The 24,572-nt window shown below is 41.2% G+C and overlaps 1 long non-coding RNA gene across 1 annotated transcript; it reads left to right on the top strand.

Moving 5' to 3' along the window:
* Positions 1–435: 435 nt before the first annotated feature.
* Positions 436–12,619, top strand: LOC110368948. Its single transcript, XR_002428560.2, has 3 exons — positions 436–462; positions 11,590–11,702; positions 12,368–12,619. It is a non-coding gene; the product is annotated as an uncharacterized LOC110368948 (long non-coding RNA).
* The last annotated feature ends 11,953 nt before the right edge of the window (positions 12,620–24,572 follow it).

Genomic DNA, 24,572 nt, shown 5'->3' with positions numbered 1-24,572 from the left:
TATAATGTGGATTTTTTTTTACATTTGTTCATTCTCTGCTGTCTGTTATTTGTCTACTCTTAGCCGGAGTGTCCAACAAGAAATTTCACCACAGTAACATGCGTCTCAATCACATAAATGTATTCTGTCTTGCTACGGCTAACCTTCATTCCTCTCCTTTCTTTCTATTTTTCTAGATTTTCCTCCACCGGTTTTCTGCTCTCATCACAGATCACAATGTTGTCTGCAAACATCGTAGTCCATAGAGATTCCTGCCTAACCTCAGCAACAGTGGCACAGGAGTTAGGAAGTTAGGAAGGCGGGTTGCCGGTTCAATTCCCCCAACTGTCTCAGTCATTGTGTCTTGCCCAAGGACACAACAGCACTTCACCCAAATTGCCTGCTGTCAGAGAGCCTGGTGGCACCAATGTATGGCAGCCTCACCTCTGTCAGTCTGCCCCAGGGCTACTGTGGCTACTAACTGTGGGTACTAACATAGCTTACTTTGGTGAATGGTGAATGACTGACTGTAGTGTCTGATGACCCGCTTTGGGGTCGTCGGTCTAGTTAAGGTGCTGTACAAGCAATTTACCAGCTGTCCATTGGTACACCACAGGGGTTAAGAGCCGATCATAGTTCCACCTTGAACTCCTCTGTCATACAGGTCTCATACAAGTCCTGCACCACTCTAACATACATATAGGATACCCTGTCATATGTTATTTCTAGATCTACAAAAACACAATGTAGCTCCATCCCTCCCTACTGACCCTCTCTGTTTTTAGACATAAATCCTGCAGTGTAGTAGTCTTTCTTTCCATGCTCACCTCTGACCTCATTCTAGCTTTCACTACACTTTCCCATAACTTTATTGTACGACTCATCAACTTTATTCCTCTGTAGTTGCCACAACTCTGCACATCTCCCTTGTTTTGGAAAATTGGTACAGCACACTTCTCCATTCACACACTTCTCCTCCATTCTTATCCTAATGTACTAGTATCGTTGTGGATCTTGCCTAATAGCGAATTAAAATACATAAATGTTTGTTAGCTTATTAAGGAGGATTGAGAGTGACACTACACATACTATATTAGAAACATAGACATAGCTGCAAGAGCAACACATTTCAGAAAGCAGTCATGCATTTGATGGTAGGGATGATTTTAGCTATAATTTGATTTACTTGTAACGCCACTTGATTTAGTTCTATAGCAGAAGCCAGAGTTCTTCTCTGGTAAAGTGTTCAGTAGTGACAAGAACAGCTTCACCAATGACCAAACGTCATTTGTCTACAATCTGCTTAGCTCACCTTTGTCTTCTGTGACTAAAAGTATAGCCTGTCATCTCCAGCTTGTAATTGCTCGAATCAATGCTGCCCTTTTGTTCTCTTGGTTCCGACAGATACAGAAATACAATGAGGCTTGGAGGTTTTTATAGCCCATATACTAATTTGCAATACTGTGCTGCAAATGTTAGGCATTTTCTGCCCCACTACACAATAAATTAGAAAAAAAGAGAGTATCATTTTGCTTAGATCCTTCCGTTGATGAGAAAAAGATGCCCTTAACTAAAAACACATTTTGCCTTTCAGGCAACGGTTATCTTAGACTTCAGATATAGCAACAAAGCACATATGTGGTCATTCTTTCTATAAAGTTTGAATGGGGTTGCTTTGGATTCACCTTTGCTGTTGCTGATCTTTCATTGGACAGGACCAAAGGTGGTAGTTTCTAGATAATTTCATTTCTCACCACTAACATCCATTTCTAGTTTAATTTCCAGTTTCTTCTTCAAATTTTGAGTGGAAGAACCTAGGCCGCCATCAAGAAAAGTAACCAGAAGCATTTGAAATCAAAGTCTAATGATACTGGAAAGACTGTCGGGTGATGGTGATTATAATGTTGTGTTTTTTCTTGGGAAAAAGCAGGATTGAGATGGAACCGGAGCCCCAGTTGGAGTTAACAGTGTTGTTCTGCTGATGCACTGCATTAACAGCTGCCCCTGACATTAACACAATGTAGAGAGAACAAGAGTGCTCCTTGTTAGGGATCATTTATTAACTGAGATCATCTTTTCGTTAGCCTTGGGGTAATGACTAATGTCAATGGCAAATTTCACAGTTGTCTAGAGAAATGAATTAGATTTGCAATAAAAGCCCCCTCGGCTTGTTGTACATGCTCATTTGCTGGAATTGGTGAACTTGGAGGACTGTAAAGAAACCGAGGGTCCTGGCGTAACGCTCGTCTTTCCTCCCCCTCACCAGACACTGACCTTTTTCTCTCATTATGAGTGAGGAAAAGAACAGAGAGGATCTATAAAAAGAAGCCTTACAGTATGTGCTGCAGCTTTACAGTCACCCATGCAAATGAGACCTATAGACTCCACCATGGATGCCAATGTGAACATTTAGCAATGCACACAGTGACCCTACCAGAATACAAGTGTGGGTGTTTGTGCATCTCTGTCTCCACAGTTCAAAGATTAAGAGTCTGGTGTTTTTTTTCTTCTTTTAATCCACCCATTGAGCAGAAACGGAGCGAGGAGACAGAATGGAGTGGGTACAATGACCCCCCGTCGGTGGCGACTCACACCATCCCCGACGCTCCAGCCCTCACCTATGAGCCACCTCCGCCCCCTCCTGTCTCCACCTTCTCTCTGCTCTGACCCAAACCGGGATCCTTACAAAAGAACCTGTCAGGATGAACAGAGACCGAAACAAACCCTCCACATCACCCTGAGGGGGTACCCTGCCAGGACTATTGGTCTCCCCCTAAAAACGGCACTCTGTGTCTCATTCTCCTTTATCCCCCTTCCTTTATATCCAGGACAGATGACACAATGCAGTGATTCACACCAGGCTGGGCACTCAAATACTGTAGGCAGCCACTATTGGCCCATGTGTTGTTGGCTCACTGCGTGGGGTTAATTGCCAGCAAGGTTAACAAAATAGGAGACAAAAATCAGTTTGAGAAGAGGCCTGGGACCCAGGAGGCCGCAGTGACATGAAGTGGGTCCTGAAGCACAATGCATTAACACGTGTGTTTGCACTCATACACCTGGATCAGATGCAAAAAATACTAGCAGCCCTACTTTCAATGCTTGTAGAACCTAGTTTTGCCAATAGGACAGACAGTTGTCTTCTATTACATTTCATAGGGTTTGAACAAAAAGAAATGCATTTCTCCAGATTGTTCTGGGCTCTCTCTAATGCTATCTTGTCTTCAACTCATCTCACAGGTTTCCTATAGGATTTAGGTTTAAGGAATGACATGACCATGGAACAGGGTTGATTTTCCTGGGTCTGCGTGGTCATGTGTCCTGCTGAAATGTCCCATTTCACTTGTCTGTCTAAGTCCCCCAGACTTTCCTTAAACTGTCCTGGTCTGTAGTCGGTAAATGGGGTTTATCCTCTTTTTTGTAGAGAGGTATAATCTATTATTTTCATCCTATTGGGAAATTTGAAATCAGAAATTATAGATATGTGGTTTTGTAATTCCTTCAATTGTATGTCTAATATCAATGCCGTGTACATCAGTGATTCTTTTGTTCTTAAAGTTTTTTACCATATTGAGCAATTTCATTTTCTGTTACAGGATTAAGGAAGATTGAGAGCGGATTTTGGCCTATTAAATCTGCTGACTGGCTCAGGTATATATTAGGATAGATTTGGTCCTAGATTAACAAAGAATATATTAAAGCTATTCTCTATTTAATTTATATTATAATTATAAATGACTTTATTAATCAAAAGGGTTGGATATTCTGATTTACAAGTGCTGTTTTTTTACTATTCAGAATATTCCATATCCCTTTTGTATTGTGTTCTAAACAAGTATTTTTGTATATTCATTTATATTCCTTTTTATATACCTTATAATATTTATGAACTCTTTTTATATTTTTTATATTTAGTTTCTGTTTATTGAGTTCTTAGTTTTGTGTAGATTCCAGAAAGTGCATTTTTCTTCTTGCAGCCATTTTGTAGTCTCACTGCCATTAAGGGACATCTGTCATGCTTATTATTTTTGATACTACTGATAGCTGCATGTTGATACAGACTTTTACAGTTATATGCCATTAAATTGCTGTTTAATTACTTTATTGACTCCTCAAATATTACTCTTCTATTTAAAAAAAAAATTAATTAAAATAATAATTAAAAAAAAACACTGTAACACTTAAACATTGCCTTTTGTTTGGTTGTCTTCAGTATGTGTACTCTTAGCCTGAGTGGCCAAAAATAAATGTCACCACGGTAACATGTGGTGACAATAAAGAATCTTTGTATCTTCTCTGCATTTCTGATTTGTTAATCCTGTGATTCTTATCATATATTACTAAAACTGGAGAATGGCGAAAAACAATATAATTAGTAAAAACATCAATGAGCATTGAGCACTGATGGCTTCTGTGAATTGGATGTTACTCTGGTGAGTCTGGTGATTTTTGGAAGAACTGTTGAATAGATTGAAGTACGTTCACCACAGTTGACATGTCATCCACAACTGTGAAGTTCAGCATCTTATGTCATGTGTTATGAAGTTCTGATTGAATTGTTTGTTGTAGTAACAGCAGCTGGTGTTTTTGGTGTCTGGGTCTATTTCTCTTTCTTCTTCATTTGAATTATGATCTATGTACTCAAAGGGTGTTAGCTCCAGATTATCATGGAGATTTATCCATTGTGACTACATATTGTCCGGATGTCTGTTGCGGTTGAGAATATTGTATGCATATTGTTGAGAGTATTATGAGAGTATTTATCTTTAAGCCTTGTGAGGGGTTCCATTTAGTATATATATATATATATGTATATATATATATATATATATATATATATGTATATATATATATATATATATATATATATATATATACATATATATATATATAGATAGATAGATAGATAGATAGATAGATAGATAGATAGACGCTTGCTTAGCCTACTTGCTTTCTGGGCAGTGTCATCATCACATTTTGTGAGATGTTTATTGAGGAACACGTCAGATCCTGTCAGCTTCCTCCTGTGCATCAGTAGCTCATTTTGCTTTTCCAGTTGACAAACCGAGGATGACTGCTGGCTTGTTTCCAGAGCTTCTCCTGCAGAGAGTAGGATGCATCGATGTTGTCACAGTCCACTGTGATTCCCTTGCTCTGCAGGAAGGAAGCCACTTGTTGCTCTGTGGAAGCAGTGTCCAGGTTCAAAGACTCAACCTCATTGTCACCACTCATGGCCCGGGCAAATGACCTGGGCTTGTTTGATATCCCAGTAAAGATCACATCTTTCATCCTGGAGTACTGTTCCAACTCGTCCCTTGGTTCTCCAGATATGTCAGTCTCTTGTCGTTTTCTGCATGTCGCAGTGCTTTTACCTCCAGAAGCAGGTTCAGATAGTTGTTCTGCCACACCCTCATAGCTTTTTCGGTCACATAGAGTGTCATGATAGAAACTGTTTACTTGAATCAGGCACTGTGGCAGCTGCAGCATTTTGCTGAGGCTGATTAGCTTTTAGGTGGCTCAGTTTTTAGCTCTGCTTCTGCGCACCTGTCTTTAACTCCAGACACAAAGTCTTTATTCATATCAAGGATGCATTTTGTCATTTAAAAGTATGGCAAATTTTACAGTCCATGATCCAAATCTGCTGTCAATAATGCAAAGAAGTAGTTTTAAACTTAGAGAGACGTCCCAAGAATTCAAACCACCGGAAGCAGGAAGAGAATAAAACTTTTCATTAGAACCCAAAAAATTGTTATTGAGGACATTCCCAAGTTCAAACCATGCATTCTCTTTAGATTTGTTGGTTTGAGTCTTTTGGATTATTGATATAGAAGGAACTTTTAATTATTTTATAAAATGTACAAGAGCCTTTTTTGTCAACACTTCCGGATTTATTTTGTGGGTGGGGTTTAGAAGAGTTATTATGACTATGACTGATCCACAGATCGGGTCAAACGTTATGTCCAATCTTGTGGGATAAGGGATATACGGATAGAATTACTCACTGATTTTGAATTAGGATGATTTAAATCACCAAGGATTCCCCAGCGCTGTTTGATAAAAAGGCAAACTCTTCCCCCTTGAGATCTGCTTGTGACTTCAGCATTTTCATCAATCTTCACCAGAGTCCCAGAGCTGGATAGCAAGAAATCAGTATCCATATCTGATTTCTGGTCAAAGCCATAATGTACACATCAGTGACATTCTCCAGATGAGTGCTGTTAGCCTGAATGTCATACATCTTATTCCTGATGCACTGCATGTTGAACAGCAGCATCATGGGAAGTGGTATGCTGCAGAGTTTGTGGGGCCCAGCTAACAAATCCATTTTCAAAACAGCAGTTGAATTTCTTAAGTTTAACAAAGTATGAAAAGAAGAATCTCTGTTTGGCCTAAAGTTGTAAATCAAGGAAATGGTACTTTAGCTTTAGATATGAATTGGATGCTGCAAATATATTACCACCCTCAGCAAAGTTAGCAGGCCACACACTAACATTTGAGTTGAATAAAATGTATTTATATTAGGCCAATTTAATGCCACTATAGGGCACCTGACAAGAAAAAAAGGTTCAATAAATTTCTAGTTTACCAAAATCCAGTTTGGCACAAGTTACATTTTTACAAGTTACAGTTTTTCTCTTTTAAAACATGTTAGATGAAAAGTATAGTAGATAAGCAAAAAAACACCTAGCTTCCTTTTAATATTTTAATTCACTGAAAGAGTAATGATTCAAAGCTAATGAAGAAACTAATGTATGATTGTTAGCTCAACAACTGTTATCTTTTGCACTTGCTAATTTAATCATGGATCCTGGGAAGTTACAGGTTAAATTCTTAGATGCAACCCCAAAAAGATAACAGATTGACTTTATTTATTTTATTTTTTTGTGTGTGTCCTGTCTGGCAATGTGGCAATAAGAATTGTTGTCTTAATGCCAAAAAGAGCCCATCAAATTTTACTTTCACAAGTAGAGCCTTAATGCTTTCGTCACAGTGCTCTGCTTGATTTATATGTACAAGAAGCTTTATTAGATTTTATGCAGGGACTATTTCATGTTCAATGGACACTGAAATGGGAAGGTAAAATAGGGAAAAAAGAAGAGAAACAAATCAGACAAAATGTTAAAAGGGAGAAAAGGTGAAAGAGAAAGAGGAGAGAAAAGGGAGAGAGCAATATAACATCCGCTGAGTCTGCTTCTACACCTGCAAAGATAGATATAAAAAGAACAGCAAAACCAAACGATAAGATATTACAGGTACAAACAAAAACGCCTTGATAGCATCACTGGAGAATATACAGTTTGAATTATTACAGAATGTATAAAACGACAGCTAAAGATGATAATAGGGGTTTTCTGGATAGAAGTGAATCTGTAAGCACCTGAATCCAAGCATGTGTAGGTGTTTGTGAGAGTGTGCTTGTGTATGTAAGGTTTCTCCATAAGTAAAATGCTCCATAGCGGTTGTGAGGAGCCCAAGACCCGCCCCCCAGAGCACCGAGGACCAGAACCCCAGATGCCTGAAGGGACCCCCCGAGGGAAGGTCCCCAAGAGGGGCCAACATAGGGAAAGCTGCCTCCCCCATCCAGGGGAGGAGCAGAGATGGGCCCCAGGTCTCCTCCAGCAGCCAGCTACACCGGAGCGGGTCCAACCATCGACCCAGGGCTACTCGTTTTTCTGCTATAAAACTAGTAGAGACATGAGATGTCCCAGGAGGGGGGGGTAGTTCAAACCAAACCTGAAAAATAGAGTAACAGAAAACCACATACACAGTCACACATTCCCATACAACTCCCCCACCACCCCCAAACCACACACAACACACCCTACCTGGACAAACTCCGATCCCGAACAGGCCAACCAACCAGAGCCCGAATTCAGTTAAAATGTCTACCATTCAGATTTAATCCACTCAATTTATCAGATTCTAACCCAAATACTTACAGAGCTCAAATTATAATGCAATGGAGTCAAATTCAGTTTGGTTCAAATCATGACTAAGTAATTGGCAAAAGGTTTTCTGGAGGCCCAGCTGATTACACTAGTTGTTGACTTTGCAGCAATTCCCCAAGATGGACAAACATGTGTTGACTGGGAAGAGTAAGCACTGTCTTGTAGCAGGAGGGTACCTCCAGCAGAACTGGGCTGCTGGTACCATGAAGCATGTATGAGAAAAACACAAAAGAAATAAGCTAGGTGTACTTTCTGTGGGGCAAAAGCAGACTACTCATAGTTAAAGAGCTCAGTTGCTCTGTCAATGACTCCAGGAAAAGGACTAAGCTAAACCCAGAAGCACCGAACCAGAAACATAGAGAATACACAACCTTCATAGCAACAATAGCTTCAACAACAGCTCATTCTAAGGAAGAAACAGTAAAACAGAAGCACTGAGTCAGGCGTACTTTCTATAGAAAGAGCAGACAAAGTACAGACAATTAGAAATTGCTTCTTCAATGGATAAGTCTAGGATTGTTTTACTGCTGAACACACCACCAGTGAGCAAGGAGTACTTTGTATATGAAGAAAAAAAAAATTAAAATGTACAGATAACTGAATGGAGAGTATAGCAGGAGAAAATAGCCTAGTGCTAACTGCAGATATACATCTGATAAAAAAATATATATTTCTTTCAGCTTTTTGTCAGGTAAAATGACTCATTTTAGGCTCTCTACAGCAATTGGATTTACTTATCTAATAGAAATACCAGAACATATAACAAGAGATTCAACCCTAAGTTGAACCCCACTCTAATGCAAAACATAACAAATAAAATGCTTAATTTGTACATTTAGAGAAGGATAAACATAACCTTTTTTTTGGAGAAGAAAAAAAAGAACACAATAAGATAGATTGCAACAGGCCCGTACCTTAATACCACAGCTGTTACGGCACTCATTCACTTACTGTACAGCTTCTCCGGTGTCACATTTTTTTTTTTCAAAATGGATGTAACATTTAGCCGTTAATACCAGCTGCTAGAGAGTTTGTCTTCAGATGATTTAATTGCCCGGCAATTTTCTCCTGTCAAAAAAGCAATGTGCACCTCGGATGAAAATGAGCGAGCCCAAGTGGGAGAGTTAATTAGCGACCTCGTTAGGGACCTGGAAGTGTCTGGTGGGGCCTCTGTGTGTGTGTGTGTGTGTGTGTGTGTGTGTATGTGCACCAGTTTCAATCTGGATGAATGTGAGTCTGTGGCTTCTTTGTCCCATTGCGTGTGTGTGTGTCTGTGTATGAGTGGCTGATGGTGAGGAAATCTAAGGCAGCATGTAGTAACGACCTAATCTCTCAGTGTATGTATACAGACCAGCTTAACCCGCGTGACTGGCAGGATTTTTAAACTGTGACCCGAGTAGCTGCTGTGTACGGCTGCATTGTAGGCGGAAGCTGAGGCTGTTATGATACTTGTGATGGTAATCAGAATTTGGGTATTTATAAATAATATTTATGTTTCATCTGCTTTTAAGACACAGAATGTGCTGAGAGAGTTTATGATCAGATTCTAGAGGGAGCAGTTCTGTTTCTATAATAGAAAGCTTAACAATCTGAATATTTTATTCCCTTTGGAAAGATAAGGTGTATGTGTCAAACATAATAAAACAAATCATTCAAACACTGAATACAAAAGAGTGATATACCTTAAAATTGCAGGGTACATTAGACAATGAACAAATTCAGGGTCCTGCATCATGCCTATTGTTTTTTTTCCACAGCAAGGAAGTCATGTAGTAATAAAATCTGACAGAATGCAAAGCATATTTTATTTAATATTTATAGTTATCAAAACAAGACAAAAATCTAAGTACAAAAAAGTCATATATTTCAATATGCAGACCATGCCACAAAATCAACAAATCAGTGCTCCTGGTTCCTTTCCGTTGGTTTTCACCTGTTCTGCAGAGCAATGCAATCCAGGACCTTGTGGTAAAACTTAGGCATTAACCAATTTAATGTGCATTTGCTGAACGCTATCGCAGCAGATCATTTGGTCATTTAAAAGCGCAAATACAACAAAGTGAATAAATACACTATTTATTTGACATTGCTGGAGATTCACCTGTAAATGCTTGAAGGGTGCAAGAAGCAAACCAGAAAGAAAAGTGAAACTTATCTAGCTTTCAAAAAGACCTTCATCATGGTGGGGGAATGTTGGTTTGGCGGGGGGGACCAGCGCAGTAATTTGTTAAGACGTGGTCTCTGAATTATTGAAGGTATACGAGTGTAAATAATTCACTGATCATCAAACAGCAGGACAGGCTATTGATCAGCGTGTGCAACGCTGCCCATGTGTAAATGTCCACGGCAGCTGGGTGGCAGGGAGTGGAAGGTTAATGCTCAGGCTTTTTTGGAAGTATATGCCTCTGCTTTGCTTCTATAAACATTTTCAGCACCAGTGTACCTTAGTTACTCTCGAGGAAACCGAGACGAGAGGCAGTTTCCAAATTCATTGGATTAAAAGTGCTTCATCATAACCTGCTCGAAATCTATTTTACTCCGTGCATTCTAACCTTGCTCTGCATGTCTTCTCAATGGCAAAGCAGGTATGGTGAAAAATTGGAATAAACGGGGAGGAAAGCATGCAAATGCAGCGCTGAGACAAATGTCCAACCTTGTGTTTAGTAGGAAGCTAAGGTCATCCACCCTCCCATCTATCACTGTTCTAATCAGCTCCACACAGCCGCGATGCATAGCTTGCACAGATAACACAGGGAGGGGAGGAGGGGGATAAAAGCAGAAACCGATAAAAGATTCAACAAGTAAACATGCATACACCTGCACAACACCTCGGCTTTTCTCTTAATGAGGTGAACTGCAACAACATTCATGGCGCTTGAACTTTTTCCCATTTTTATACACATTATGAACGCAAATTTCGAGATGATTTGCCATGTAAATGGTACACAATGTGGTGCGTAATTTTGAAATCAAGGATGATAGATGGAAATATGTTGTAGAAAACTTACCAAACATTCTAATCCCACCCTAACACACTGAGGGTGGGATTAGGATCCTATTTAATAGACCCGAACCAGGCAGTGATGTGGAAGGAAAACGACTTTCTACAAGTAAAAATTCATGTTACAAAATGTACACAAGCAGGTTATAAGTGTTGGGAATACTGAGAAAAAAATGTTAGATGCTTCAACAGAGGAATGGAATAAATCATAGAATTTACAAAAGATTCAAAAAGTAAACTCTCATATTTAATTATTTCCTTGGAACTTTTTTACATTTTGTGACACAAAAACCTTCAGGGTAGTTATGGATGTTTATGTGACAGAACCAACAAAAACTAATGCATCATTTTAATTTTACAAGAAAAAAATCTGTAGTGGAAAAGTCACACCATTAGCCTCGTGGTGAAAATTGGAGGTGGCAGCATCATGCTGTGGGCGATCGGTTCAGATTTGCTGAGATTTTTTCATGTTTTTTTTTATTTGTGAAAATAAACAAACAAACAAAAAAACACATTATGCCACCACCACCATGTTTCTCCACAGAGGTTCCGTGCTCACTGGGATTTGCGTTTCTGGCACATTTTTTATTGTGTTTTAAAACATTTTTACACTGTCTTTTCTCTTCACTTCATAACTATGCTTTACTCATAATCTACTAGATCTGAGGGATGCTGGACAGTCACATTCTGGTGCTCCCACGCTCCAACAGCAGGAGTTTGACCCGTCTGGTCCAGAAAGTTGTGTTCGACTTCCTAATAATGACAACACCCAGGTAAATAAACTGCTCCATTTCACTTCACATTGCTGCCTTTTTTTGTTTTCCCATCATTTCATCTTCCCTTTAATTGAAACCCAAACTATGTTCTCCCTTTCCCTTCTTCCTCATTTCCCCCCCCTTTGAGCGCTTCATTTGCCCCCGCCAAGCGATCCAGAGATAGTTAGAATTAGTTCGTCGCCCCTCGCAATTAAAATCGTATTATTGCTCGAGTGTGACCCGGGCCTAATTTAATTGCCGTACATGCTCAAAAAATGATTAATAGATAGAGTTTTGTAAATAGCCCGGGCAATGATGATAGCGCCAGAGATATGGTTTGTTGAGTGCATTATTTTTCGCTAAGATAAACATTGGGGAAACTCATTCGGCTCGGGACGTTGGATCCTCGGATCGGAATGATTGGAATAAATCAACGTAAGAAGGATCAGAAGGAAGAAAGTTTGTAATCATTTAGCTTGATGCTTGGTAGATAATTGTGAGGATGCAGAAACCTTGCAACAGTTTGGGAAAGTGTTCCTTTATGCTTTCATCTAATTCTAAATAATATGAACTACAACAGTGGGGAGTTGGCTTTTAGCTGAAGAACATTGCTGGGGGATGAATGTAGTAACTAGAAAAAAAGTCCCAATTCTAAGTGTGATTCTGTGTTTTTGTGTACCCAGCTGTCCATTTGGAACAAGGTAAATGGGTGTGTGCTCATTAATCTAGGAGTGCGTGATGGAGTTGAGTGGTCGGCCAAGCTGCTGAATGTCTAAGCAGGCTGCTGTACATTTGATTTATCGTTGGGACCGTGCATTAGGAGCCATTCATAGCCATTAGCCCGGACAGCTAAGGACGGCTCCGCCTCCTGCAGCCGAAGCTTTCTTTGCAGCTCGGGACATTCTGTCCAGAATGGGACATCTGAAAGTGGCGTGTCAATAAATGGGATATCAGAGACTCCTTGTCTACATGGTGATCCCTTTGGCTTCACATCAAATTGCTTGATTTGAACAATTTATTTGCTGGATTTTTTTTATTGGTGTCTCTTTTTTTCTTTATTTCTGATATCCTTCAAAAAAACATTTGCCATTAAACCGCAAGAATCTCCTGAACTTTCAAAAACCGCTTGGCTTAGAGGCGTTGATTAAAGAAACAATTATTAATTCTTACATAATTAAACACATGTCTATTTATAGCAGTTTTGACAAGGCTGAGAAATGCAAGTAATATAAATTAACAAAAATATTAAGAAATTAAAATGTAATTTGAAAAAAATGCTATTTTTACTAACTAACTAAAAAAACGAAATTAAGTATGTGAACCCCACATGTATTCCTATTTAATCTGGCTACAATTACACACTGGCGTATCACATCACGTGTGCACTAGAGCATTGTTACTCAGGATTTTGAAGGGGTTTTCCCCTGTTTAAACTTACAGTGGAAACAAGGAAGTGTTTCAGTCATCTTGATTGCAAAGCTTGTAAATTCCAACAGACGAAGGTCCGCTGGGTGTTTCTGGATGCATCCAGCTCCGATTTTTGTGACCTTTGTAGCTGTGCACACCAGCGGTGACAAAAATGCTTCCAGCCTGAGGGTGGCGCCAATAATAGATTTGCAGGTAAGGAAAACAATGGGTGAGATCATGAGCAGAAGAAGAAAAACAACAATATTCTGGTATTAAGATGCAGTGAGAGCCCTTCAGTCTTCTTGCTGTGAATAACCTGACCCCAAAACCAAACTGACCCATTTTAAGAGAAACCTGTTACACTATATTGGCAAACGTATTCGTTCACCAGCCTTGACTCACATATGAGTTTAAGTGACATCCCATTCCTAATCTATAGGGGATCAATGTGACGCTGGCCCACCACCCAGATAGAACAGCTTCAGTTCTTCTGGGAAGGCTGTCCACAATGTTTAGGAGTGTTTAAGGGAATTTTTGACCATTTTTCCAGAAGAGCATTTGTGAGGTCACATACTGATGTTGGACAAGAAGGCCTGGCTCTCAGTTTCCACTCTAATTCATTTGCAAGATGTTCTAACGGGTTGAGGTCAGGACTCTGTGCAGGAGGATCAAGTTCATTCACACCAGACTCTGCCATCCATGTCTTTATGGACCTTGCTTTGTGCACTGGTGCAGAGTCATGTTGGAAGAGGAAGGGTCAGCTCCAGACTGTTCCCACAAAGTTGGTAGCATGAATTGTCCAAAATGTCTTGGTATGCTGAAGCATTCAGAGTTCCTTTCACTGGAACTAAGGGGCAAAGCCCAGCTCCCGAAGAACAACCCCACACCATAATCCCCCCTCCACCAAACTTTACACTTGGCACAATGCAGTCAGACAAGTACTGTTCTCCTGGCAATGGCCAAACCCAGACTCATCCATCAGCTTTCCAGATGGAGAAGTGTGTTTCATCACTCCAGAGAATGCACCTCCACTGCTCTTGAGTCCAGTAGCAACGTGCTTTACACCACTGCACCCGATGCTTTACATCGTACTTGGTGATATATGGCTTGGATGCAGCAGCTCCACCATGGAAACCCATTCCATGAAGCTTTCTGTGCTGTTCTTGAGCTAATCTCGAGTCCACATAAAGTTTGGAGGTGTGTAGTGATTGACTATGCAGAAAGCTGGCAACCTCTTCTCACTATGCGCTTCAGCATCCGCTGACCCCGCTCCGTCATTTTACGTGGTCTACCACTTCGTGGCTAAGTTGCTGTCGTTCCCAAACACTTCCATTTTCTTATCATATAGCTGACAGTTGACTGTGGAATATTTATGAGCGAGGAAATTTCACGACTGGATTTGTTGCCCAGGTGGCATCCTATCAGAGTTCCACGCTGGACTTCACAGAGCTCCTGAGAGCGACCCATTCTTTCACAAATGTTTGTAAAAACACTCTGCATGCCTAGATGCTTGATTTTATGCACCTTAGGCCATGGAAGTGATTGGAACACCTGATTGCAATAATTTGGATGGATGAGCAAATACTTTTCACAATATAGTGTATTTCATAGGGAACAAATTCTTACAAAAATACTTTGAGAAAAGCCTTTTGTAGAAGCTTTACTAAAGGTTATGAATGTATCACTTCTAATAAATGGCCCCATTTGTGGCCCCTGGACTGATTTTGTGCTGGCCCTCAATTGAACACTGAAGAATTGGTAAACTAGATGACCCCCTTTAAAAATTATAGATGAAAATGCTTTTAAGTTTTGGATCTATGATAATTACCTTGCCTACAAAAAGCTGAATATTTGTTTTTTAGCAGGTAAAAAAAAATCATATATACTTTTTGTGACTATTTTTTTAATGTTTGGATCGCTGTTAGTTTTAACTTGACATTTTAAGTCCATATATAACATATTTGAACACAATTGTGTTAGGTACTTAGGACAGGGGTGGTGGTGATGTTTGCGTACAACACTACTGCAGTGGGTCTCATCTCCAACAATGATGAGACCCACTACAGGGATAAGGTCAGCAATCTGGCACAGTGGAGCTCCAGGAACAACCTTATCCTGAACACCAGTAAGACCAAGGCGGTAATAATAGATTACAGGAGGTCCAGAAGAACTGAACACCTTCCTCTGCAGGGGAGCACGTGGACAGCATCAGGTTCCTGGGCATTCACAACTCCTCCAACCTCTCTTGGACTGTGAACACGTCCCACCTGGTGAAGAAGGCTCAACAACAACTCTTCTTCCTCAGGAAACTGAAAAGGACTGGACTTTCCTCTAAACTGGTAAAAAAAAAACTTCTACAGAGCTAGTATAGAAAGTGCGTTATGTTTCAGCAAAACTGTATGAAATTGGAGCTGCATAGTACACGAGAAGAAGGATTCAACAGAGAACAGTGCAGGGGATTGTGGGATGCCGTCTACAGTATTTGGACACAGTTTATGCAGCACGAGTCCAAAGAAGAGCCATGCTCATCTCCACTGATTCCACTCACTCAGGCAATGCACTGTTTGTCCATCTCTCATCAGGTAAATGCTTCAGAAGCATCACATCCAGAACTAATCAACTCAGAAACAGCTTATTTCCAAGAGCTGTGAGGCACCCTGCTGTGACGTTTGTTGTCCATCATGTTACAATCACACTACTGTAATTGCCTATTTGCACACTTTTATTCTCAGGAATATCAAATCGCACATTTCTGTAAATGAAGCCTCAAGATCACTACACAAAAAATACTTCATTAGTTGACATTCATTAAGGAGGGACTAATCCATGTAACATGGCTCATATAATTCACAAAGGGACTGATATCAAAGCACTCAGACTCTGATGCGTACTTGCATGCTCTAATGTGTGGGAAAAAAATTACTAAGTCTGATGTGTATGTGTGTTATGTTGTTTGTGTGTATCCTAAGCCTCAAAGGTGATTTCACCATGGTAAAAAAATGGTGGCAATAAAACATTCTTGAATCCTGATCCTGGAATCTGTCAGCACTATGGTTTACTTTGGTGATGGTGGATTCAGGGTGATGTGCGGTGTTAATTTTCTGCCACATATTTTTAGTTGTAGAACATTTACCAAACCATGTATTGTTTTCCTTGCATCTTACTGGTGTGCACTACTTCACATTGCTCATTTCACATGAAATCACAAGTAACGATGTCAAAATTTGTGGTCATAGGGTTTCTGCAGGTATCACCAACTCAAATTTAAGACTTTTAAGACCTTTTTAAGATCATTATGAATGAAATTTAAGATCTATATCCTGACCTTCAGAAACATCCAGAAGTCAAAAAATTACAAAATAGATACTTTTATTCAAATTGCTTAAAGGACATACACACACACACACACACACACACACAAAGCTGCTGGTCAGACAATTTCAATATCATGAAAAATTATAATTTTGTCATTAATTCCATTCAAAAAGTGAAGCTTGTACATTGTGTTCATTTGTTACACACAGAGTGATATATTTCAGTTGTTAATTCCTTTTAATTTTGATAACTGACAAGAAATAAAAACCCCAAATTCAGTAACTCAAAAAACTTGAATATTGTGAAAATGTCCAATATTAAAGACACCTGGTGTCAGACTCTAATCAGCTAATTAATTCCAAACAGCTGCAAAGGCCTTTAAATGGTCTCTTAGTCCAGTTCTGTAGGCGACACAATCATGCGGAAGACTGCTGACTGGACAGTTGTCCAAAAGATGACCATTGACAATTTAAGACTTTTTAAGAACTTTTCAAAACCATTAAGTAATACATTTAAGACCTATATCCTGACATCCAGAAGAATTTTAGTCATAAGGAGGGCAAGACGCACAAGATCATTGCTAAAGAGGCTGGCTGTTCACAGAGCTCTGTGTCCAGGCACATTAATAAAGTGGAGAGAAGTGAAGAGAAGGAAAGATGTGGTAGAAACAAGTGTACAAGCAACAGGCATGACTGCACCCCAGAGAGGGTTGTGAAACAAACCCGGTTCATTAATGTGGGGGAGATCAGAGCTGGAGTCAGAGCTTCAAGAATCACCACATACAGATGCATGCTAGACGTGGTTTCAGCTGTCGCTTTCCTGGTGTCAAGCCACTCTGGAACAAGAGACAGCAGCAGAAGCGTATCTCCTGGGCTAAAGACAAAAAGGTCTGGACTGCTGCTGAGTGGTCCAAAGTTAGGTTCTCTGGTGAAAGTAAATTTTGCATTTCCTTTGGAAATCACGGTCCCAGAGTCTGGAAGAAGAGAGGAGAGGCACAGAATCCACGTTGCTGAGGTCCAGTGGAAAGTTTCCACAGTCAGTGATGGTTTGGGGAGCCATGTCATCTGCGGGTGTAGGTCCTCTGTGTTTTCTGAGGACCAAGGTCAACTCAGCTGTCTACCAGGAAGTTTTAGAGCACTTCATGCTCCCTGCTGCTGACCAACTTTATGGAGATGCAGATTTCATTTGCCAACAGGACTTGGCACCAGCACACAGAGCCCAAGCTAACCAGCACCTGCTTTAAGGACCATGGTGACCCTGTTCTTAGTTGGCCTGCAAACTCTCCTGACCTTAACCCTACAGAACATCTATGGGGTATTGTGAAGAGGAAGATGTGTTACATCAGACCTACCAATGCAGAAGAGCTGGAGGCCACTATCAGAGCAACCTGGGCTCTAATGACGTCTGAGCAGTGCAACTTTTTGGGGAAAAATACTTTTTGTAGTAGTTTCACTATAAAGTACTCTTATACTTGAGTACAATTATTAAGAAGTATCACTACTCTGGTAAAATTTATGACAACACTACCTACCGCAGATGACTTCACTGGATTTAAAATACTTATTTTAACAAGAAATTAATCAGAAAAACAATTTTAGTTAAAGTGAGACTTTGTGGTTATACACAAGCTTTGTTGCAGTAACATTATTTCCCATCTAATGAGCCTGCTGTGCCATTTAGCCCTGGCAGTCAAGTGAATATACTGTAAACAGCAGATATTATCAGTGGAAGGACTTAAGCCCTTTCTGAAAAATATACATTACCTACTGTATGTATAGGTTTCATAAGTTTCATGTAGAAAAAAATGAAATGTATATAACGTTTCTTCTGCATGAATCTGTGTTTTTGTGATCATGCTGTTTTTGTGGACATGTTATTTTCCTCTAAGATTTCCAAATGTGCACGTAACCTTACAAATTTGTCTGATAATCTCATTTTAAAATAGTGTATCAGATGTTATGATCAAACAGTTAATACCTCAGTAGCCATTTTACCTAATATTTAAATAAACACAATAAAGGTGCCAGTAATCCTGTTTGCTAAAATACAACATTTACTTACGTTAACAAGCTTCATTAAGTTGTTGGCTGCTGCATGCCCAATGAGCTGGACTCCAGGTACCTGGAGTGTCCCCAATCCTAAACGGATGCAGCCATTTGCGCTGCAGGAGTGGCGTTTTAGTCACCGCGTGGAGAATCCAGAGAACCTTCGCTCGTGATATCATCTCTGATCCGAAGACGACACAGAAGTCATTAAAGGGAGCTGCAGAACTGTTGTCCCTCCGAAGCAGAACCACCACTAGTGCTGAGGCCAGAACAGCAAAACTGACTGATAGCTGTTGTTTATCTGACCGTTCACAGCGGTAACAACACTTTCTTAATGCGGCTCCACCGCCTGGGCTCCAAGCATTCCCACTTTTATGTTGTTGTTTTTTTGTTTTTTTTTTCCACGAGCAGGAGTAAGCTTCAAGAAAGAAATTTAAGACCCATAAAACAATTTAAGACTTCAAGATGATAATTTCATGAATTTAACACTTTTTAAGGCCTCAAATTGCAGACTTTTTAAGACCCCGCGGAAACCCCGGGTCAGAACGTGACACAATGTGAGAAAGTCCGAGTGATGTGAAGGCTTTTGACAACGTGTTTTATTCTGGGGAGAAAAATGCCTGCATGACTTTGACAAACATTTTTATGTGTTCAGGTCTGTGAGGCTAGTTTATATCCCTCAGTGTCAGTGTCTGAGGAGAATAAAGGGTGGGTCACGGTCGGGTTGGGTGGAGGTTGCGTTGGCGGGGGGAAGGGGGGGTTCAGTCTATTTTGGCTGTAGTAATCCATCCATTGTGTCGAACTTCTTCATCTGTATCAATTCATTGAAAACACACCGGCCCTGTGGAGTGAAACTGAGCCTGCCCTGCTCCTTTTTCTTGACAGGGCAACGAGAGGGTGAGTACCACAGGATTGGGTGGTGGTGGTGGCGGGGGGGGGGAATGGTAGCGGACCATGGGAAAAACACAATCCCTGGCCCCTCCATAGCACTTGTTCCACCCCACTTCACCCGCACACCCGCCCTGTGTGTGCCACTTGTCACTGACCCTTGCAGGCCTCGTCCCTTTCTCCTTTGAGCCTCTCGCTGCTCTGCAGATGTGTGTCAGCGTCTATTCAGCCGCTCTGCCTCTACCCCTCATACCCCGTCATGGGGCAGAGGCTGCATCCAACCCCCCCCCAAATCCAGTCCCTAATTCAGCCTGCACTAAAACAAAGAATAACACATAGGACCCCTTTCTCTGTGAATATATCAAGGGTTACCAAGGGGGTAAAAAAAAAAAGAAAAAAATATGACTACCTCTGAGTGTGTTTGCACAGAACGTACGTCTGGTCTCCAGGCTGTGGAACGAGGGGGAGGATTACCGCGGCGACATCCACCCTCGGTGACAGTGTAGTAATTGGTGTAAGGCATATGCTCCCATTCGCCACCAGTGACAATGTAAGCTTTCATTAAAACACGCTGCAGAAACACTTATGAAATAAATCATTACCACGCACCATTAGCCCGTCATTTTTTCAATAATTGAATTTGTCAGCAGTATCCTCGTGTTGTGGCGACGAAAGCAAACCTTCACAGTGGCAGGAATATCCGTAACTCCTTCATTATTCCCTCCCCATCTTGTCAATCACTGCTGATGAACCTGAGTGAGGCGATTAAGCGTCAACGATGACATTACAAGACTGATTTAATCTCTGATGGCTTGTTATCAATATCTATGATTAATCACTAACATGTGGCATTTTCTGCTTTAATCTGAAGTGATTACAGCTGAAGGCGGCGGTGTCACACTTTCAGACATGCTCAAAGCTGTGAGGGAGCATTTCTTCGCCCTGTTAAAAATAATGGTAATTGCAGCAGTGCTTGGAGAAAGAGAGTGAGGGGGTGTGGGTGGGTGGGGGGCTGGGTGCTTGGTGGGTATTCTGCATTTTCTAAAAGTCATGACGCAGCACTTGGTAAAATGCAAATCTGCATTAAAAGGCAGTTTTTTTTTCTTTCTTGTGTTGAGCTCCTCTGGAGATGTAAAGCCAAGCAGAATCCTCAGAGAAATGAGAGAGCGGCTGCCAGCAGGGGGAGGTAGGACAAAAGGAAAAGTAAGGGATAGAGGTAAAAAGAAGGAGAAAGCAGACGAGGATGAGTGCTGCTCCGCTGGGGCTCCCATCGATCCCCATTGGTTTTCTTTGGGCCGTGCATCTAGCTGAAACGGACCTACCCCGTTAGTGGCCTGGAGAGCGGAGGGCAGCCTGGCGTTGGCGGCGCAACCCTGTCCTTAAACATGTCCAGCTGTCCGCGCTGCAGGGGTGTAGTCCTGTATTCTGGAGCTTGGCAGAAAGGAGAGAACGTCCGACTGTACTTTTACATCAGTGACCTTTTCAGAAGAGAAACACTGAGGCAAAGAGGTACAGTTACAGTACCTTTGCATAAGTATTCATGACCCTTGAACATTTTCACATTTTGTCACTATAAAAGCACACACTTCAATGTTTTCTATCAGGATTTTATGGAATAAACCAAAACAGAGTACGGCATAGTTGTCAATGATAAAGGGAAATTATATATAACCTTCACTTGACAACAGCTTTCTAACTTGCAGGGTTTAAAACTATTTCAGGCCAAGCTGGAGCTATAGCAGCTCCATCTCTCCTGAGAAAGTTTGGGAGTGTGGCTTTGGATATTTTTTTCCAAACTAAAATTTGTGACATGAGACACTGATGTCGGAAAAGCAGACCTGGCTTGCAGTCTCTGCTCTAATTTCACAACGGTGATCTATCGAGTTCAGGTCAGGTTCTTCAAGGTCTTAGTCCACCTTACTATGTGTACTAGCGTGCAGTCATGCTATAACAGAAAGGGGGATCCCCTAATAGTCCCCACAAAGTTGGGAGCATGAAATTGTCCAAAGTGTCTTGGGCTGAGCCGAACTCCTGAAAAGTAGATCCCAAGACATAATCCCCCCTGCACCAAACTTTGCCCTTAACACAATGCGGTAAGGCAAGTGCAATTGTCCCAGCAACTGCTAAATCCAGACTCGCACAGAGAGGCATGATTTGTCTCTCCAGAGACTGTTGGTGCGCTTTACACCACTGCATTGTACTTGTCATGTAAGGCTTGGATGCAGCTGCTTAACCCTTCTATCAAACTATCTATGCACTGTTCTTCAGCCAATCTGAAGGCCACATGATAATTGGAGGGCTGTAGCTATGGTGTCTCCAGAAGGTTTGAGACCTCTGCACAGTATGCTTACTCTGCTATGTTTGATGACTGAGCATATACTTTTGACGAGATATTCCAATTGAAACTCTGAGGAAGACAACAAACTCTGTGCATCACTCTGAACATATCTTGACCATGACCAATGATTGTTAGGGCCACATCATGCTGTTGGGAAGCTTATGACACATGCTTTTACAAATAGAATTTGTTAATTAAAATCTAAAAAAGTGTGCACTGCATTTAAATTCAGCCCTCTCAGATTTGGTTATTTGCAGAATCACCTACTGCTGCAGTTACACGTCGGAGTGGGGGGGTGGGGGGGTGTGAGCGTTGTGTAGTGCAGCTTGAAGAGGACTGTCCGTCAAGCTAATAATAGCTAGCGTTAGCTTATGTTGTTCGGGAGGTTTATAGCTGCACTGATGCACGTTCAAAACCTTTACTGGCTTTTCTATGTTACTCTTAAACATCCGTGTCGTACTGTTCTGTGTTGTACTGTAATGGACAAATTTCAGAATGACTGTCTATTATGCTAAAATGTGCTGGTGAGAACCCTCAGGTCTGGACTTTGACTAGACCCTTCTAACATAAATATCAGAACCTTCATTCTACTCTCCAGTCTTTTACGGACATAAATGCCCAATATTTATGTTCAATTACCTTTCCATCAACTTTGATAACTTCAGCACAGAAAAGTATTACCATGTTTCACATGTATGGAAGAGTAAGTGACATGGGCTGTGATCATTTTTTGCCACTTTATTGGTGGGAAAAAAAAAAAAAAAAAAAAAAAAAGGACTCCCATAACATGATACTGCCACCTCCATGTTTGGCTGTGGTGTTTAAGGTTAGCCTGACTCTCTCTCGTCAGATAGATTTCATCCATCTACGATTGTTCCATTGGAGGTGTATTTCAGAAGGATGGGCCTTATCAAAAATCCTTGCATATGATTGGATAAGAAAACTTGTCCGTCATCTTTACTGGCAGGCTACTTCGACCACTCATATCAAAACCAACATCGAAACCGAAACCCTCGTTTCCACTAACAAAAGCCTTCAAAGCCATTCCCTGGTGTTCTTTTAAAGAATGAATATTCGGTAGATTGGACAACACTGATGAAATGGCAGCAACAATGTTACCAGGTGACCAGATTTCTCTAATGAAAACCAGAGACATCTCTGATTTTGCTAAGCGGGCGGGAGGGCGCAGAGTCTCTGTTGGTTTGTCTTGCCCAATCTGTAAATACCTCTTGGTGCGTTAAATGTTTTTACTAAATCATTATACACTGAAATTGAGGACATCTCCGAGGACAGCTTTTGCTGGGGGGGACGGGTCATCCAAAATGGGGGCTCGGGGACATCTGGTCACCACTTGCTTCCTCGCTGCGAGACGCCAATGTTGTCTGAATCCAAACAGTCACTTCTCTGAAATGTCACAACTGCGAAACTCCTGCCTGGAGATTCTGATTGGCTCATTAATTTTATGTGGTATTAAAATCTGTTAAGGTTCAGACTGAGGACACAACCAGACACAACGGGAAGCTTTTTAAAAGCTTTATTCTTTGGACTTTGCAGGTAACTCAGGATCAGGGTAAGCATAGGAAACAGAACCTCTTGAAAGAAGAGAACAGGTTAGTGGCTGAGATGGGAGGGATTTTAAAAGTTCAGATAGAAAGCCACTAACCTTCTTCTGAATCCAGCAAGTGTTTCTAATCCCAAAACTTAGGCTCATCAAGGGTGACATTGTCACTGGGGTTTGACAGATAACCAGTGGTCAAAGGACAGGCACAGGATCAGAACCATGATGGCAGAGACAGGCCGGATGGCCAGGGGGAACAGCCAGAGTCCGAAGTCCAAGAGCAGATCCAGAGCCAGGTGATCAGGGATCCAGGGAAAATCCATAACAGAATCTGGGGGCAGAGTCAGGGCACAGAAGCAGGTCAGAGATCTAGACAGTACAAAAATCAGGTCCGACAGGGGTTAGGCAGGCTCAGAAAATCAGGAGGCAGTAACAGGTCAGGATCAGGTAAACAGTTAGCGATAAAATGCTGGACGCTTACTAACTGTGGTTTTCAGACAATCTGCCGCTGTCAACTAGTCAGAGGCCTGCTTAAGAAGGCTGGGAAACAGGTGAGAGGAATGAGTGGTGATTAGGCTGAGCAGAAGCAGCACAGGAGGAACAAATGAACAACCAGAGCAGGAGGGAGAGGGGAATGCAATCACAAACACTAGTTGACAGGCCAGAAACAAAACAGCAATCCTTCCCAATGGCAGCCATTCCAGGTGGATGTGTTGACGCCATGTGGAGCTTGGTGGAACTACATCCATCTTGCCAAAATCAGGTTAGTTTAAGGTGTGGTGCTGTATCAACTTTCCTCTTCGCTCAGTGGAGGAATGAGGGCCAGAAATTCAGATTTGGTCTCATGTGACTCATTTTTCCATATATTTGCTATGAGACCCCCCCCCACCCCACCACCACCACCCCCAAGTGGGATTTATTCTGTGCTACTATTGTACTAGATTATTGCCCGCTCTCATTTTTCATGACAAACATCTGCTCCAGGAAACCTCTAAAACCAGAGAGATTTCATGTGCCAACATGACAACTTAGCCTCAGGACGCCTGACTGGCTCCCAGTTCAATTACATCAAGAGATACTCAAACTCCAAAGAATAAAATTATTCTGTATGTTCCAATCTCTGTTAGTCACCAGCCAGGAGAGAGCAAGAAGTGTTTGCTCTCTTCAGATCTGTGATAAAATCATAAATGTTTGTAGGTCCACTGAAAATCAATTCATACAGAAGAGAGAGAAAGATGTTGGTGTCAGACTCGGAAATCGATGCTGTCGGGCGCTTCCATATGATCAGGTGGTGACTATTTTTGGTTGTGTTGAAAAGTAGGAAAAATTAAATCCAA

Source organism: Fundulus heteroclitus, chromosome 24 (genome assembly GCF_011125445.2).
Source record: "Fundulus heteroclitus isolate FHET01 chromosome 24, MU-UCD_Fhet_4.1, whole genome shotgun sequence".
NCBI lineage: Eukaryota > Metazoa > Chordata > Actinopteri > Cyprinodontiformes > Fundulidae > Fundulus > Fundulus heteroclitus.
Note: the sequence above shows the minus strand (reverse complement) of the source record. Positions and strands in the feature narration are given on the sequence as shown.